Source organism: Centruroides vittatus, unplaced genomic scaffold (genome assembly GCF_030686945.1).
Source record: "Centruroides vittatus isolate TY-2023 unplaced genomic scaffold, ASM3068694v2 contig_377, whole genome shotgun sequence".
Taxonomy (NCBI): Eukaryota; Metazoa; Arthropoda; class Arachnida; order Scorpiones; family Buthidae; genus Centruroides; species Centruroides vittatus.
In genome coordinates, this window is record NW_027122198.1 from 2,109,192 (window position 1) to 2,123,327 (window position 14,136).

At 34.3% G+C, this 14,136-nt stretch overlaps 1 protein-coding gene across 2 annotated transcripts in view; it reads right to left on the reverse strand.

Annotated features, from left to right (window-relative positions):
- LOC136975644 (C2 domain-containing protein 5) overlaps positions 1–14,136 on the reverse strand; it is a 214,485-nt gene that overhangs the window by 38,695 nt on the left and 161,654 nt on the right. The gene's annotated exons all lie outside the window — the stretch shown is intronic.

The window sequence follows — 14,136 nt, forward strand, 5'->3', positions numbered from 1 at the left end:
TCTACAGTCACTTCAAACTTTACAACTAACTTAATTGTAAAGTCTAAACATATACTAATGTTTAAGTAAAATAATCTTAATAAATTGAATTATAATACAGGTATCCCTCAAACAACACGGCATTTCTACAACACAAATTTGCTCTAACCAACAGTTTGAGAATTTGGGAAATCCTCCATATAAAATTTCACAATTTTTAAGTGTTAAGTTAAAATTAAAAACTTCATCTTATAATATAATCAAGATGGACTGATAATAATAATTATAATAATAATAAGTGCAGAGCCCAAATGGTTAAAAGTTGAAAGTTGATATTTAGTACACAGCTAGGGTACGTCATGAGAACATATACTAAGAAGGGATTTTTCGAAATTCCCCCCTGCAGGGGAGAGGAAAACGATTAAGGTTTATTCTAAGAAACAGCTTCTACTGTACTATTTTAGATGCAATTTTTTATTTGTAACTGCACTTTAATAGGGTATGCCATGAGAATGCACCCTAATAAAAAAATTTGTGGAAATCCCTCACAGGGAAGAGGTAGAAAGTTAAGGATTATCTTGAAGAACTTGGCTTCTATTGTACTATTTTTGATGCGGTTTTTTGCGTTTTTGACTGTTTTAGTAGGGTATGCCATGAGAATGTACACTAACAAAGAGATTTTTCAAAAGTTTCTCCTACAGGAAAGAGATAGGGTTGATTTCTATGTTTGAAAATCTACAAAACTCAATCTACAAAAAGCGAGAACAAACGGTCCCACAGGAAAGAGAGGTTAACTGTGAAGAACTCGGCTTCTATTATACTATTTTAGATACGGATTTTTGCGTTTTAAAAGGGTATGCCATGAGAATGCATATTAAGAAGAGATTTTTTAAAATTTCCACTGCAGGGGAAAAAGAGAGGGTTAAAGATTACCCTGAAGAACTCAGCTTATACTGTACAATTTTATTTTTTATTTTCCACATAAATGCCTTTCTTGCATTTATGTGGGAAATCAAACATATTTTTAGACCCTTCTAAAAATTCTCAACAATATTTAGTGTTCCATCATATATAAAGTTGAGATGCCTGCGCATAAGTTCTTTTTTTTTTCAAACTTTTCGTCTTAATATTCAATTTTATATTTATGAATGATTCTGGAAGATCCATCTTATTTTTCAAATTAAGTAAACCTGAAGAAGAATGCAGAAGGAGTACAGCGGAGTGCAGGAGGAAAAATGTTTATTTATCACTTAGTGGTACTATGCACCAGTTAGTGGTTGCAGTGAATCTTATTTATCGTTATCCTGGTGTGGTAAGCACGTCTACAAATTATCTAATTAATCTTGGAAGTGGGAGGGGACCTAATTCTTGAACTTGGTGAGAACAGATAAGATTGGCTATAATCTAATAATCTTAATCTTTGCTATTGTTACTTTTTGTCCAAGCAAAGCTGGGTGGTTCTGCTAGTTATTCAATATTTTTCATTCAAGCAAGCATGCAAGCATGTCATCTTAAACATGTTCAATTTCAATTTATTTTGTGCCTTTCATCAGATTTAATGAAAACCAATAGTGCAATTTTTTCTTCCTCGTCCTAGCTTTCCTATCAACTGGATGTTGTCGTCATTGCTTTCAGACATTAGCCTTTAAGATTGTCTCTGTGTTTTATTTTTATAAATTAATCTTCATATTTAGTAAAGTTTATTTAAACACTTTTGTAAGTGTTGTTAACCTTGTTTTAACCATAGCTAAGTAATCATTTGTAAAAATGACAAACAAATTACAGCTTACTTAGGTACTTGAACTGTTTCCAATTTGAATAATTTGATATTCAAACACAAATTCCAGATAAAAATTGCTCAATACTTGGCTGAACAAACATGACCCACTAGAAAAACTTTTCAATTAATAACATATTTTCATTTTTTGTATCAATCATTTTCATTTTGTTTTTTTCTTTGTTTATTACTCTTGCATTGTTTTCTCATTTTAGTTTACCACATATTTTTAATTAATTAAAATTGTTGTAATGGGATGGCAAGTATTGTCTGTGAGAAATAACAAAATTCAATGTAAAAAATAAATAAATAAATAAGCTCAGATAACAATGATACTTTGTAAAAAGAAAACAACTTTGTTTAACTAAAATTAATACAGTGAGTGATTGGATAAATGGTTCAGACTGAGAACAAATCAAACAATGAACACTTTCATGAAAGATTTTTAAGTTCTGAAAACAAACACCTGACAAAACAAACACAAAAAGAAGCAATGCTACATTTAACATTTGTAAAACTATATTTTAATGGCATTTATACACGGTTTATGGAACAAGACTTCCACAGTTGTATACATAACCTTCTTTGCACTGGTTAATTTCTGTTCTCTGAATTTTTGTAAGTGCTTTTCTGAACTTTTTACTTAAAAAACTATTATTATTATGAGGCCTAGTAATAGTGGAGTATCAAGAACTGTGTTCACTATAGAAACTAAGCAAGAGATAATAGCCAAGGTAGAGAGTGGGCAGAAGATATTTGATATTGTAAGCAAATGACTTCAACAGGTCCTACAGAAGATACAATCTTTGCTAAGAAAGATACTGTGATGTTTGTGATGAGAGGTTCTTAATTTTGCAAGTAAAATTGTACAAACAAAAACACTTAATATTATTTATAGCACAAAGTACTTTGATTCTCTCCAAACAGGTTCTTTACATCAGATCCAAACTTTACAACTTTATGAATTTTATGTAAATAGGCATTAAATACTTGTCCTCCAAATGGTTAATTTTCATATGTGCAACAATCAAACTCAAACACAGGCTGAACTCACTTATAACTAGCTTATAATTACAGAAAATTGAGAAAATAGAAGTGATAGAAAAGGACAAGGAAAGGAATTGAAATACCCGGGGTTTTCGTTTCGACATGCTCTTACATAGAATACCACTTTGGATCTCTCCTTGGTTCATGACCCTTTTTCTTATCATAGACCTTTCGTCTATCTCTGTCTTCATCGTTTTCCTAACAGTTTTCTGTCTGTAGTCTGTTCTCTTTGATCCGTCGGCATCTCGCAGCCTCTGATCGTTCTCTCGAGATCTGGAGCAATGCCTTTTCTCTGCCTACTTCTTCAGGATCCTCACCCAGACTGACTCTCTTTCTGCCCATTCTGCCCCCAGGGCTGCACTCTCTCTTTTGTTCTACTTATTTTCATGGAATTGGTAATCCTACCCAAGGGCAAAAGGGTTAAAAAAGAAGGTTCTAGAAGGAATTCAGAACAAAGAAACAGGAAGGAAGACTAATATTAATTCAAAGTAAAATATACAACTATACAATAATATGGCTGACAGCCACAATATAGTGAAAAAGACTCAAGCAGATAAAGGAGTAATCAAGTTTACATCTGAGAAACAAAGATGTGCCATCCATGAAAAGTGGAGAGATTGCTTTTAGTTTATTACATGTAAATAAACATAGTGTGAAAATCTGAATAATCTTCTTAATGTTGGTTGTGTTGATAGCGGTGAAATGTAACCATTCACTCTAAAGACCAACACTAAGAAGATTATTATGTAATGATAGAGACATTTTAATTTGTATGAAAAATTGGAGGTTTATCAAATTCCATTAAAACACGATCGTTCAGGAGAGGAGACTAGCTACATAGGAGCCACAGCTAGAACTTTAATCTCTCGCATCACAGAACATCAAGAGGACATTCTAAATAGTAGACCATCTACGGAAATGGTGAAAAAGTGCTCGATCAGGACTATCGGCTGCTCTGGGCCCAAATAAAACTACTAAAAAGATGCGATATTCAAAAGGAATTATTCATTTGGGAGAATCTTCATATATCGACCCTAACACCGTGCAACGCAACAATGCTAGAAATTCCACAAATATGGACAACATTATTTAAAACACTATAATCTGCATTTCTAGTGCTCCAATGTTGCTCAACATGCATTGTTTGCAAACACTACATCATTTAAATTGCTGACCAATTTTTTAACCACGTTCCGTTTTTAAATTAAATTGGTGTTTCGTCTGGCCTCTTCGTTCGAATCAACAAGCTGTTCGAAAGCTAAAAATTGAAAATGATTATATTCGAATTTCACCTGAAGATGGTAGCTGTGTGCTATTGAAAGTGCTTGTGAACTCATCCAAAATAGTTAACGTTCGTAATGCCACAACACGTAAGTGTAACTTATAATAGTATAGTATTTTGTAGAAACCTAGTTAGGTAGTGACTATTCATAATATATTATAGATATTTTAAGGCCTATTACCACATTCTATTATTCTTTGTATTATATTCTTATTACGAGTAAATTCTATATATTATATTACTATATGTGTTCCTGGAGGGGGGAAGGGATGCCAAGAAAGTATTGTGTCCTGAGTGCCAGTTACGTTTGCTACGCCACTATAAAGACGTGAGAAATGGTGAGAGCTAGCACATCAAGGATAACAGTGACCAAAAACATTACTTCAAAAGTTAAGAACAGCATCACTGAATGTAGGAGGCATAAAGAAAATAATTAGATAGGTAGCACTCCTAATGAAGAAGCGTGGATATCATTTACATAAAAGAAACTTGTTAAGATGATGATAGAGCAAAAGAATTAACAGACAGACATGAGATATTCTATAACAGTGCAAGTAAATAAGAAAAAAAATAGACTGAGAATTATTGTGTCAAAGAAATGAAAGTATTATGTAACAGAGATATATCATGGGATTTACACAGAACTGAAGAAAATTGGAGAAAAAATTGTACCTAGTGTATACAATCTGGAAGTCAAATGAATAAGCAAAGAGAAAGAAACATTTTGGAATGTAACAGATAAAGAAATGCAGAGAAAGATTGTAAGAATGGTCAATGGAAAAAAGACTTGAATGCACAGCAGGTAAAAGAAATGAAAGTACTTTCATTTCTTTTCCAAGGTGATATAAATTTGGAAACATGTGAAAAGAAAAAGTCATCAACTCTGCAACTGCTGTTGAAAAAAAATTAGTAAATTCATTTTTCAACAAGAAAGGATAATTTCTTAACACATCTATTCCTATAAGTCATAACACACAGTTAAACTGTATATTACTGTATATGGAAAAAGATATTTTAAAAAAACAGACAGACAGATAGCACCCTAACCTCACATACTACACATGGAGGTCCATATGAATAATTTCACAAAAACAGGAATAATAAACCAGAGCATAAAGCTTCTTGTCCTTTTTCCTTCCTTTATTGTTTTATTCTTTTAAAGCTACTTTTTAGCTATTTGGGCAGACTTATTGCACCACAATTTTTTGACGAATTTTCTTTTCTATTTTTTACTGATTTTATTAGATTTTTGATCAAAATTCTAATAAAATCAGTAAAAAATCTTGAGGCAAGTCTCAAGATTTTAATCCACATACTATGAGGAAGTAATAATGCCTCAATTGTCTTAGCTGAAGTAAAAAGACTGTTTTCCAAACTAAAGTTATTTTTATGAAACAACAGAATACATTGACTATGGAGCATATCAAATTTTACTTAAGGACTGCATGTTAGGGCAATAAAGATAGTTAAAAACTTTATTGTTATTAATTAAACAACTTTAATTTACAAATGTTACCAGCAACGTAAATAAAACAATGCATGCCATGTATTTATAATTGCCTTTATAATAAATAATTCCATACTAAAGTTCTAGCATTAACAACATTAAGATCTGTTGTAATTATTGATGTATTAAAAAAATAAACTAACAATTCTGCCATTTTAAAAATTATTAATTCAGTCCTTAGCTATAAGAAAATAATGATCTGTTTAGCTTAGCAATGATATGACAAAATTAGGAAAATAAGAAAGAAACAGTGATTAACTACAGAATAATGATTAGATATATCAGTTTTTTAGTTTCCGACCTAACAATCTGCATAGTAAATACTGCAATTATTACATCCCTAGATCAACTGAATCAACTGAAATAATATAATACCAAGTTAAATATAATTCATAATAAATTTATGAACTAAATATCAAAATCATTAAATTTGTTAAGCAGATTATAATTAAAATTGCTTTTTTAATATTACACTCAAACCTGTTTTTGTGGGGTCTTTTTTTCTGCGATTTTTTATATGTGCGATTTGTTTTGTGTGATTTTGTGTGTGCGGTATATGAATTTCAATCAAATTGGTATACTGCACAAAAATAATTGCACAAAACACATTGCACATATAAAAAATCACACAAAAAAAGACCGCACAAAAACAGGTTTGAGTGTACTCAACATTACATCAAAAGATACAATACATGAGTAGTTTTCATTTTTAATTCCAGCAATTTTCTCAATTACATTAATGTCTTTGCTACATTAAACCTTCAACTACAGACTCATTCTTTCAGTGAAAATTTGAAACTATTCAAATGTTGAAATATAATATTTATATTTCACTCCAGCATGAGGAAAACTTTTAAGAAACTCACATTTGAATAAAAAATGAATACTGCCCATTTAATAAAATCTGTATGCACAATAATATTTAACATGTATGTATATAATAATGACAATTGAACCAAAAACATTAGAGAAAGTTTCCAACATTAAAAATTAATAATGTTTATTTATAAATAGTATAAAATTTTATCATTATTAGTTATTTATAAAAAGATATAATAAAAAGACAAAAAAACAATATCTCCATACAGGGTCATATAATTAAAAAGTAGGTGTTCAGAGCTCTCTGTAGAGAAAAACTATTTGACAATTTTCAATCATATTTGGTATACACAGTACTAAGTATGCTTACCCCATGGACTATCAAACAGATAGCTTCCCTAATCATTGGAAAGGCATATTTGACAATCAAAATTACAGTAAAAATATATTAAAGGTTTATTTCAGTGGTATCTTTTTCTAGTCCAGTACTGAACAGTAACCTAAATGTTAGGTCAGGTTAACTAATTTTCTAAGGCCCACCAGTGGCCAAGCAGTTCCATACCCTGAACACTGGGAGTTCAGTCGTGGGCTCACACCTCACCCAGATGGGCTGGCCATGTGGAGTTTTCCAGGTTTTCTCCATGTCTGTAATCCTGAATAGGAACCAGTTATCCATTAAAAGACCTCCTGGAAGGTATCCCCCCTTAGACAGATCGCCCAAATGTCGCATTGCTGTAACTTAAACTAACAATCTGAGCTTTCCTGTCATCTTTACCTATAACTCTTTAAATGGAATGCACTAGTCATTCTATAAAACCACCAACTGGAAACTCAGAAAACATAAGTAAGTATAATTATTTTCATCATACATACTACACAAATATAACAGAACCACTAAAATTATAAACCGAAATGGTATAGATTAACTATACGAGCCCACTCTAGGACAAGTTTACACTCTTCTATATACACTCTTGTAACTTTCTTAGTGCTATTCAAGCAAAAAGAGCACACCTTATTAACTGCCCACTTTTACAAAAAAAAAAGTACCAAGTATGAAGTTCAATTTTTCATAAAAAATTTTACTTTGGCCAAAACTTCTAGACCAAAACTTGGTACTATTGTCTCCTTAAAGTGCATACTGTGTACATTTTCTTATAAATTTCAGGAGTTGACTAATAAAGTGCTATCATTTTAATTCAATTACACAAATGATTACAGATGTGGTGTGTGAAATTGATAATTACATCAAAAATATGCTCTATGTGCCCCCACCTTCATGCTCTAAAAACTGCATTCATTCCACAACACACACAATAGTAAAACACAATCAACCTGTTTGCAGGTGTTGCATGAAATGCGAGATTCTGTCTTTTATAGGACACTAAGCTTGGAACATTGCTTTGATAAACAAGGTTCTTATAGGTAATCCTATAACCAAAAGTCATGGGAGTCTAATGACCATGGTGGCCTTGTCATTCGAAATAATTGGTTAATCACTCAAATACACTTATAACTGCTGTAAATGATCAGGCTAAATTTGGATATAATGATTATAGATTAGAAATGAATTTGGCACTAGAGTGAGGCATTAGACACCATCTCTTATTAAAATTAATAATTATAATATTTTATACAAGCACTAAGTTGGCTTTTCTTTTTCGCTAGCCTTATTATACAATCAATAAAAAGGATAACAAGCTTGCCCGGACATTTAGGCTAAATGCATTTCTCTTACCCATAGCCCCATGCTCTAGTCTGAGAAGACTCTTGTGTAATGACAGGGATGCTGTTTCCATCCTGGAAAAATTGGGTGTATATTCCATTCCCTTGCAAAACCCAATATCAGGGCTATACACTCTTTATATAAGCATGACCACCAGAATGCTTGCCAACCACCTATCTGAGCACCAACATTCTATTGCAGTGGAGAATTGTGATACAGAACTATCCAAGTTGGTGGTGCAGCACCACCACACACCGCTTTGGAATTGATACTCAGGCACTGTGAGGAAGGAGACCTGGTTTACATTTGGAGGGCCCTCCTCATCACGCTGCTGTCTCCTTGCAACTCCCCACCCTCGAATTGCCCGAACTTTGGATTAATTTGTACAAACGTTTAAAAAACATCATTAGTTCTTCGTCTGCCTCTCACCTTCACTACGAATTAAGGCGCATGCACGTCATCGTTACGCGTTTCAAATTAATCTTTTAAATTATGTTCCATATGTTCTTAATGTTACATTATGTTCCAAATGGCTAGTGCTGTTATCATTTAAATTTAAACCTGTTCAAAATTTGTTCGTTTTTAATTATTGCCTGAAGACGACATTCTTATCTATGTTGAAAGTGCTAGCCAAAAATAACAGTTACTTAAAACGCTCCTTAATGCCTTTGGTGTGAATTTTCACTTGACCTAAAATAAATAATTAATGTGATGTAGAGACAAACAACCAATTCCACAATGTGTCGAGTTTACATGCATCAAGTTGACGACACTGGACTTTGAAACCATTGCTCATATACAATAGTGAGAAGAAAACTTGATTGAGAATGGAGAAGGTCTGACAAACAAAAGACATAGAAGAAAAAGGAAATTAATGTCATAAAAGGAAATAAGTGAAAATAAGAGAGGTGTCTTAGCTCTATCAGTAATCCTGGCCACAGTCGAGGGATGTGTCAGATAGATCATCCAGAAAAACCGTCCTCACGACTCAAACTGATCTCAATTTTCACTTGGAGACAGGTGATAGACCAATAGGAGAGTGTTGAAAGGGAGACCGGCCAATTGAAGAAAGATATTTGGGATGAAAAAAAATCTATAAAACCCCAATGTTCAAAGACACAAAGTCAATTGTCCTTATGGTCATTCTTCTCCCAGTGTCATTGCCTTCCTCCCAAGTTCTATAGAATTAACCTCGCCAAACTTGCACCCACTGCTGCCCAAACAAAATCTTGAGGACTGAAATCCAGATTGTCAGGAACTTTGAAACTTCCTTCTGTTACTAGAATTTATTGTTACCTGATGTAAGTGCAACTTTTACTTAATAAATGGTTTTGTTAAGGCACTTTGTATTCTCTGCCTTCTATACAACCACCCACATATATGAGTGCCCCTAGGTCATGCCTGACAAAATCTAAAAGATTTCCCCAGTAGTTGGCTTACTCACAAGCATATCTCTGTATCCAGCGGCATTGACTGAACACATTGCTTGCCCAGATGCAGAGCTTTCTTCAAAAAATAAGAACCAATGATAAAGAATGCTATCAAACCACACTACACTATTATCTTTGGTGAGTGCAATGGAATTTATTGGTGAACAAGTGGAATTCATCAGACCAAAATGTGGCAGTTTGAGTGTTCACATTAACTAGCAAATAAAAATGATCATTGTCACTGCACAGAATATGCCCTAGGCATGCATCATCAACCATTATTTGAGCTACGGCAAATATTTTCCATTTATCATTGTCACCAGAAAGTGATTCTTGACTAAGGGCTATGTCTGTTCAAACAAAAACATCAAGATTCTTTACAAAACTTTCCACATCATCACAGAGGACATGCCAAATTGTCATGGTATTGCACATGTACTACAACTGCCATAAATGCATTCCATTCCATGATCTACTAATGCAATAGCAAGTCTTCCATTTCCAATGTTTTGTCCCAGTTTCATAGCAAAAGTTCCACTTTGCTCAAATGCAAAATCACTTTCCTAAGATTCCAATATTTGGAGAACCTCTTCATAAATCTTTAATTGGCAAAATTCCTCAAGTGTCAAGCTGGTACTGCTATTTCTTTGATAAGTGTTTAACAAGTAATGCACAATCAGGTGAAGTAAGCACCAGAGCTGTTCAGCTACTGATGAATTTTCAAGAATGTTTTGTGTGAAAAGGAGTACAGGTATCCCTCGTATAACATGGTAGTTACAGTCTGAAAAAGTGCTATTATGCAAATCCATGCTATACAAAATTAACAACTAATGCAAAACATGGGATTACATTCCAGAAGTTAGAGGAATTATACTTTCTTTTTCATTACTAAAAGATATATGTTTATTAAAGCAATTGATAATTTATTTCCAATCAATAATTAATTAACAATCACAATTTAAAGTACTGTATTACACATTAATATTAATTTTAGTTAAACCAGGAATTTTTCTTTTTATAAAATATTGTCAACATTTCAGCTTTTTTGTCGATTTTGATCAGAAGTGTCAGCAACATTTTCATATTTTTTTATTTTTATGGATGACAAAATCAGAATATGTTATTAATCAAAAAATTTGTTCTAGCAGGTCACTTTTATTAGGTCAAGTACCAAGCAGCTTTTTTCCACAATCTGTATTCAAATACCAAATTGTTCTAGTACCGAGATACTGCCATATTTTGTTCCTCATTTAACAAACGATTCCTTAACTACAGTTTAAAAAAAAAAAAAATGAACAACACTTACCTAAAAATGTTTAAATAAACTTTACTAAATATAAAGATTAATCTATAAAAATAAAAAAACAGCAACAGTGTTAAGGACTAAAGTCTGAATGCAATGATGACACCTGGTTGATAGGAAAGTTAGAATAAGGAAAAAAAATTGCACTATCAGTTATTGTTAAAGTAAATCTGATGAAAAACACAAAATAATTTGAAAATTTCAATATTCTAACAAATTTGAGACAACATGGGTGGTTCACTCAAATAAAAAAAAACATCAAATAACGAAGTTCACACTTAAAACACTGCAAATTTTGTATGGAGGATTTCCAAAACCATGTTAGAGCAAAACTGGAAGTTGTGTTGTATGAGGATATCCCCAATTTTCAAACCATGTTATAGCAAAAACATGTATAGAAGTACAGTGTTTTATGAGGGATTCCTGTACTAAATTAAAGAAAGCATTACTAAATTTTGTCGGCTATTGAATTCCCTGAACCCTGGGAGTTTGGTGGCAAGTTCGCACCTGGCCAGGATGAGCTGGCCATGTGGAGTTTTCCAGGTTTTCTCCACGTCTGTAACGCCTGAGTAGGGACAAGTTACCCTTAAAACAATCTCCCGGAAGGCATCCCCTCGAGGCAGATTGCCCAAGTGTTGCATTGCCATAACTTAACAACAGTGAAACTCATGTCTCTGTCACATTTAATCCATTGTACATTAAATCACTGTACACAGAAATCGCCAACAAACACCACATGCAGATCACATACAGGAGATGTCCGATGATATTTGACATCCTCTGCAACAGGAAAGTCTCTCCTGACCATAACAGACTCCCTGATGTTTACTCCATCCATCTTAGGGATAATAGATGTGACAGGGACCTTATTTATATCGGCTCCACCAAACACTCCTTAGGAACCAGAATACATGAACACTGTGCAGACCTTCAGCATGGAAGACATACTACGGCCCTTGCTACTTATGCATCTGACCCTGATATCAAGATGGCATTTGATCAAGTCAAGGACATCCTCACTATGCCTCACCATAAACATCTAAGATGGTTAGAGGCCATATCCATTTATAGAGCGAGCCACAGTGCCAAGTGCATCAACCAAAAGGAGGAGCTAAATTTATCTGCTGCCTGGCAGGTCCTTATGGATGCTGACCTTTAATTTCCACCATCCACGCACAAAATGCGCATATCCTTAACAACTTTCGTCAAGCATATGTTCAATTTAATTTGAATATTCATGTTCTTTTTTTGTGTTCCATTGGCTATTCAGCATATTTTGCCTGAGAAAGAACTATTTAACAGTTCAAAAACATTAGTGATAAACTGTATTATTCACAGAACACACTGGTAACAGGTTCTGGATAAGGTGTTAATAAAACTTTTGTTCCAAATATTGAAATTGCACATTTCATTTCCATATCTCAAGTAAATCATTGATTATTATTAAATCATCAATCTGGATTAATAAACGAAGGGCAAGCTGAAAAATTTGTATAGACCTATAAATAGACCTAGTATTAGTAGAACTGCCTATATGAACATCTTCAACTTCATTCTTTTAATTTTTCCACTTTTATAAGCTTTACTCATCAATCGCACACCGCGTTAAATAAACAGTAACTTCTCACCAAAAAACCAACAACGGTGTGTTATCAGATGTAATTACAATTTTTCACAAACGTTTTTCAACATAAAAGTTCTTCATCAGGTGAAAAAACTGGCAACTTATACAAAAAACGTTCGATGGAACAGATTTTCGAAAGAGCCGTGCGCAAGATTCGAAATATTACTCGTGCGGTTGTCGTTACCGCTGCGCATGGACAGAAGTGGAAACTTTCCTGTAATGTCATCCGTCATAAATGAGCATTTGCCATGCAACGGATAATGATAACTCCAATTTGCCGTTGATACATTTTTTATCTCGGGCGGTTTTATGTATGTGTACCACCTCCATCCATCTCAAACGGTGTATAAGGGGTGTGATGTGGATAATCCTGGCCTCGTCAAACCTTGGCTGTATATCCGGATCTGTGGCGTAACGTGCCAAAGCGGTTGTACATCTTTGATGACGGATGTCTGCTTTATGTTCTTTAATTCTCGCTCCTAGCGATCTTTTAGTGGAGCCGATGTACAGGAGGGTCTAATGATGTGTTCACTTGTTTATAATCGATCAGCGCCGCCGTAACTTATCCGTTACAATTCCCAGACATGCACCTGTTATCAAAGAGTTGACCGTTACGAGATTGACGGTTGCGATTTGCGCTGATCGATTATAAACAAGTGAACACATCATTAGACCCTCCTGTACCATAAGTCTTCGTCACACCTGTGGTCTGTCAGCGGGATGGCATACACTCCCAGTAGCTTGTCTTGATTGGGGGGATCTTTGGCATTCCGTAGCATCTGATATATATTCGGGCATCTTTTATAGGTGATGCTGACTTGTTTCTTCTTGGCAACTTCCAAATATAGCTTCCTTAAATATGGATTGTAGGTGAGCGGTACGCTGTCTTTATGCTCTGTTGTTACTTGCTCATGCTGCGTTGACAGTTGGTAATTCCCCCATTTTTTGGTTAATTTACTTATAAGGTTGTAGTACCCATGGCTTTGAGCAATACTGCGTAACGTGTTAATCTCTTTCTGCAGAGCGTGTCTTGTTGAGGAATGGGTGTACGCCCGTTTCACTAAGGTGTTGAATGCTGCTAGTTTGTACGGTATGGGGTCACAGGAGCCTATGGGGATGTACAATTGGTCTGCAAGCGGTTTCCTGTACACTTCTGTGATGATGGAGGTTCCTTTAACCATGATACTAACATCAAGAAAATGAACATGCGTGTCATTCGCCTGTTCCAGGCCCAGAGTTACGCCGTAGCTGTTGTTATTAAATGAGTCGACGAATGCCGCTATGTCCGGCTTGCTCTTCCATAAGATGAGTATGTCATCCACGTATCTCTTATATAGCTGTACGTTGTGGAGGTGGTTAGGAAGGATTTCTCGTCTTCAATTTAATAACAACAGCTACGGCGTAACTCTGGGCCTGGAACAGGCGAATGACACGCATGTTCATTTTCTTGATGTTAGTATCATGGTTAAAGGAACCTCCATCATCACAGAAGTGTACAGGAAACCGCTTGCAGACCAATTGTACATCCCCATAGGCTCCTGTGACCCCATACCGTACAAACTAGCAGCGTTCAACACCTTAGTGAAACGGGTGTACACCCATTCCTCAACAAGACACGCTCTGCAGAAAGAGATTAACACGT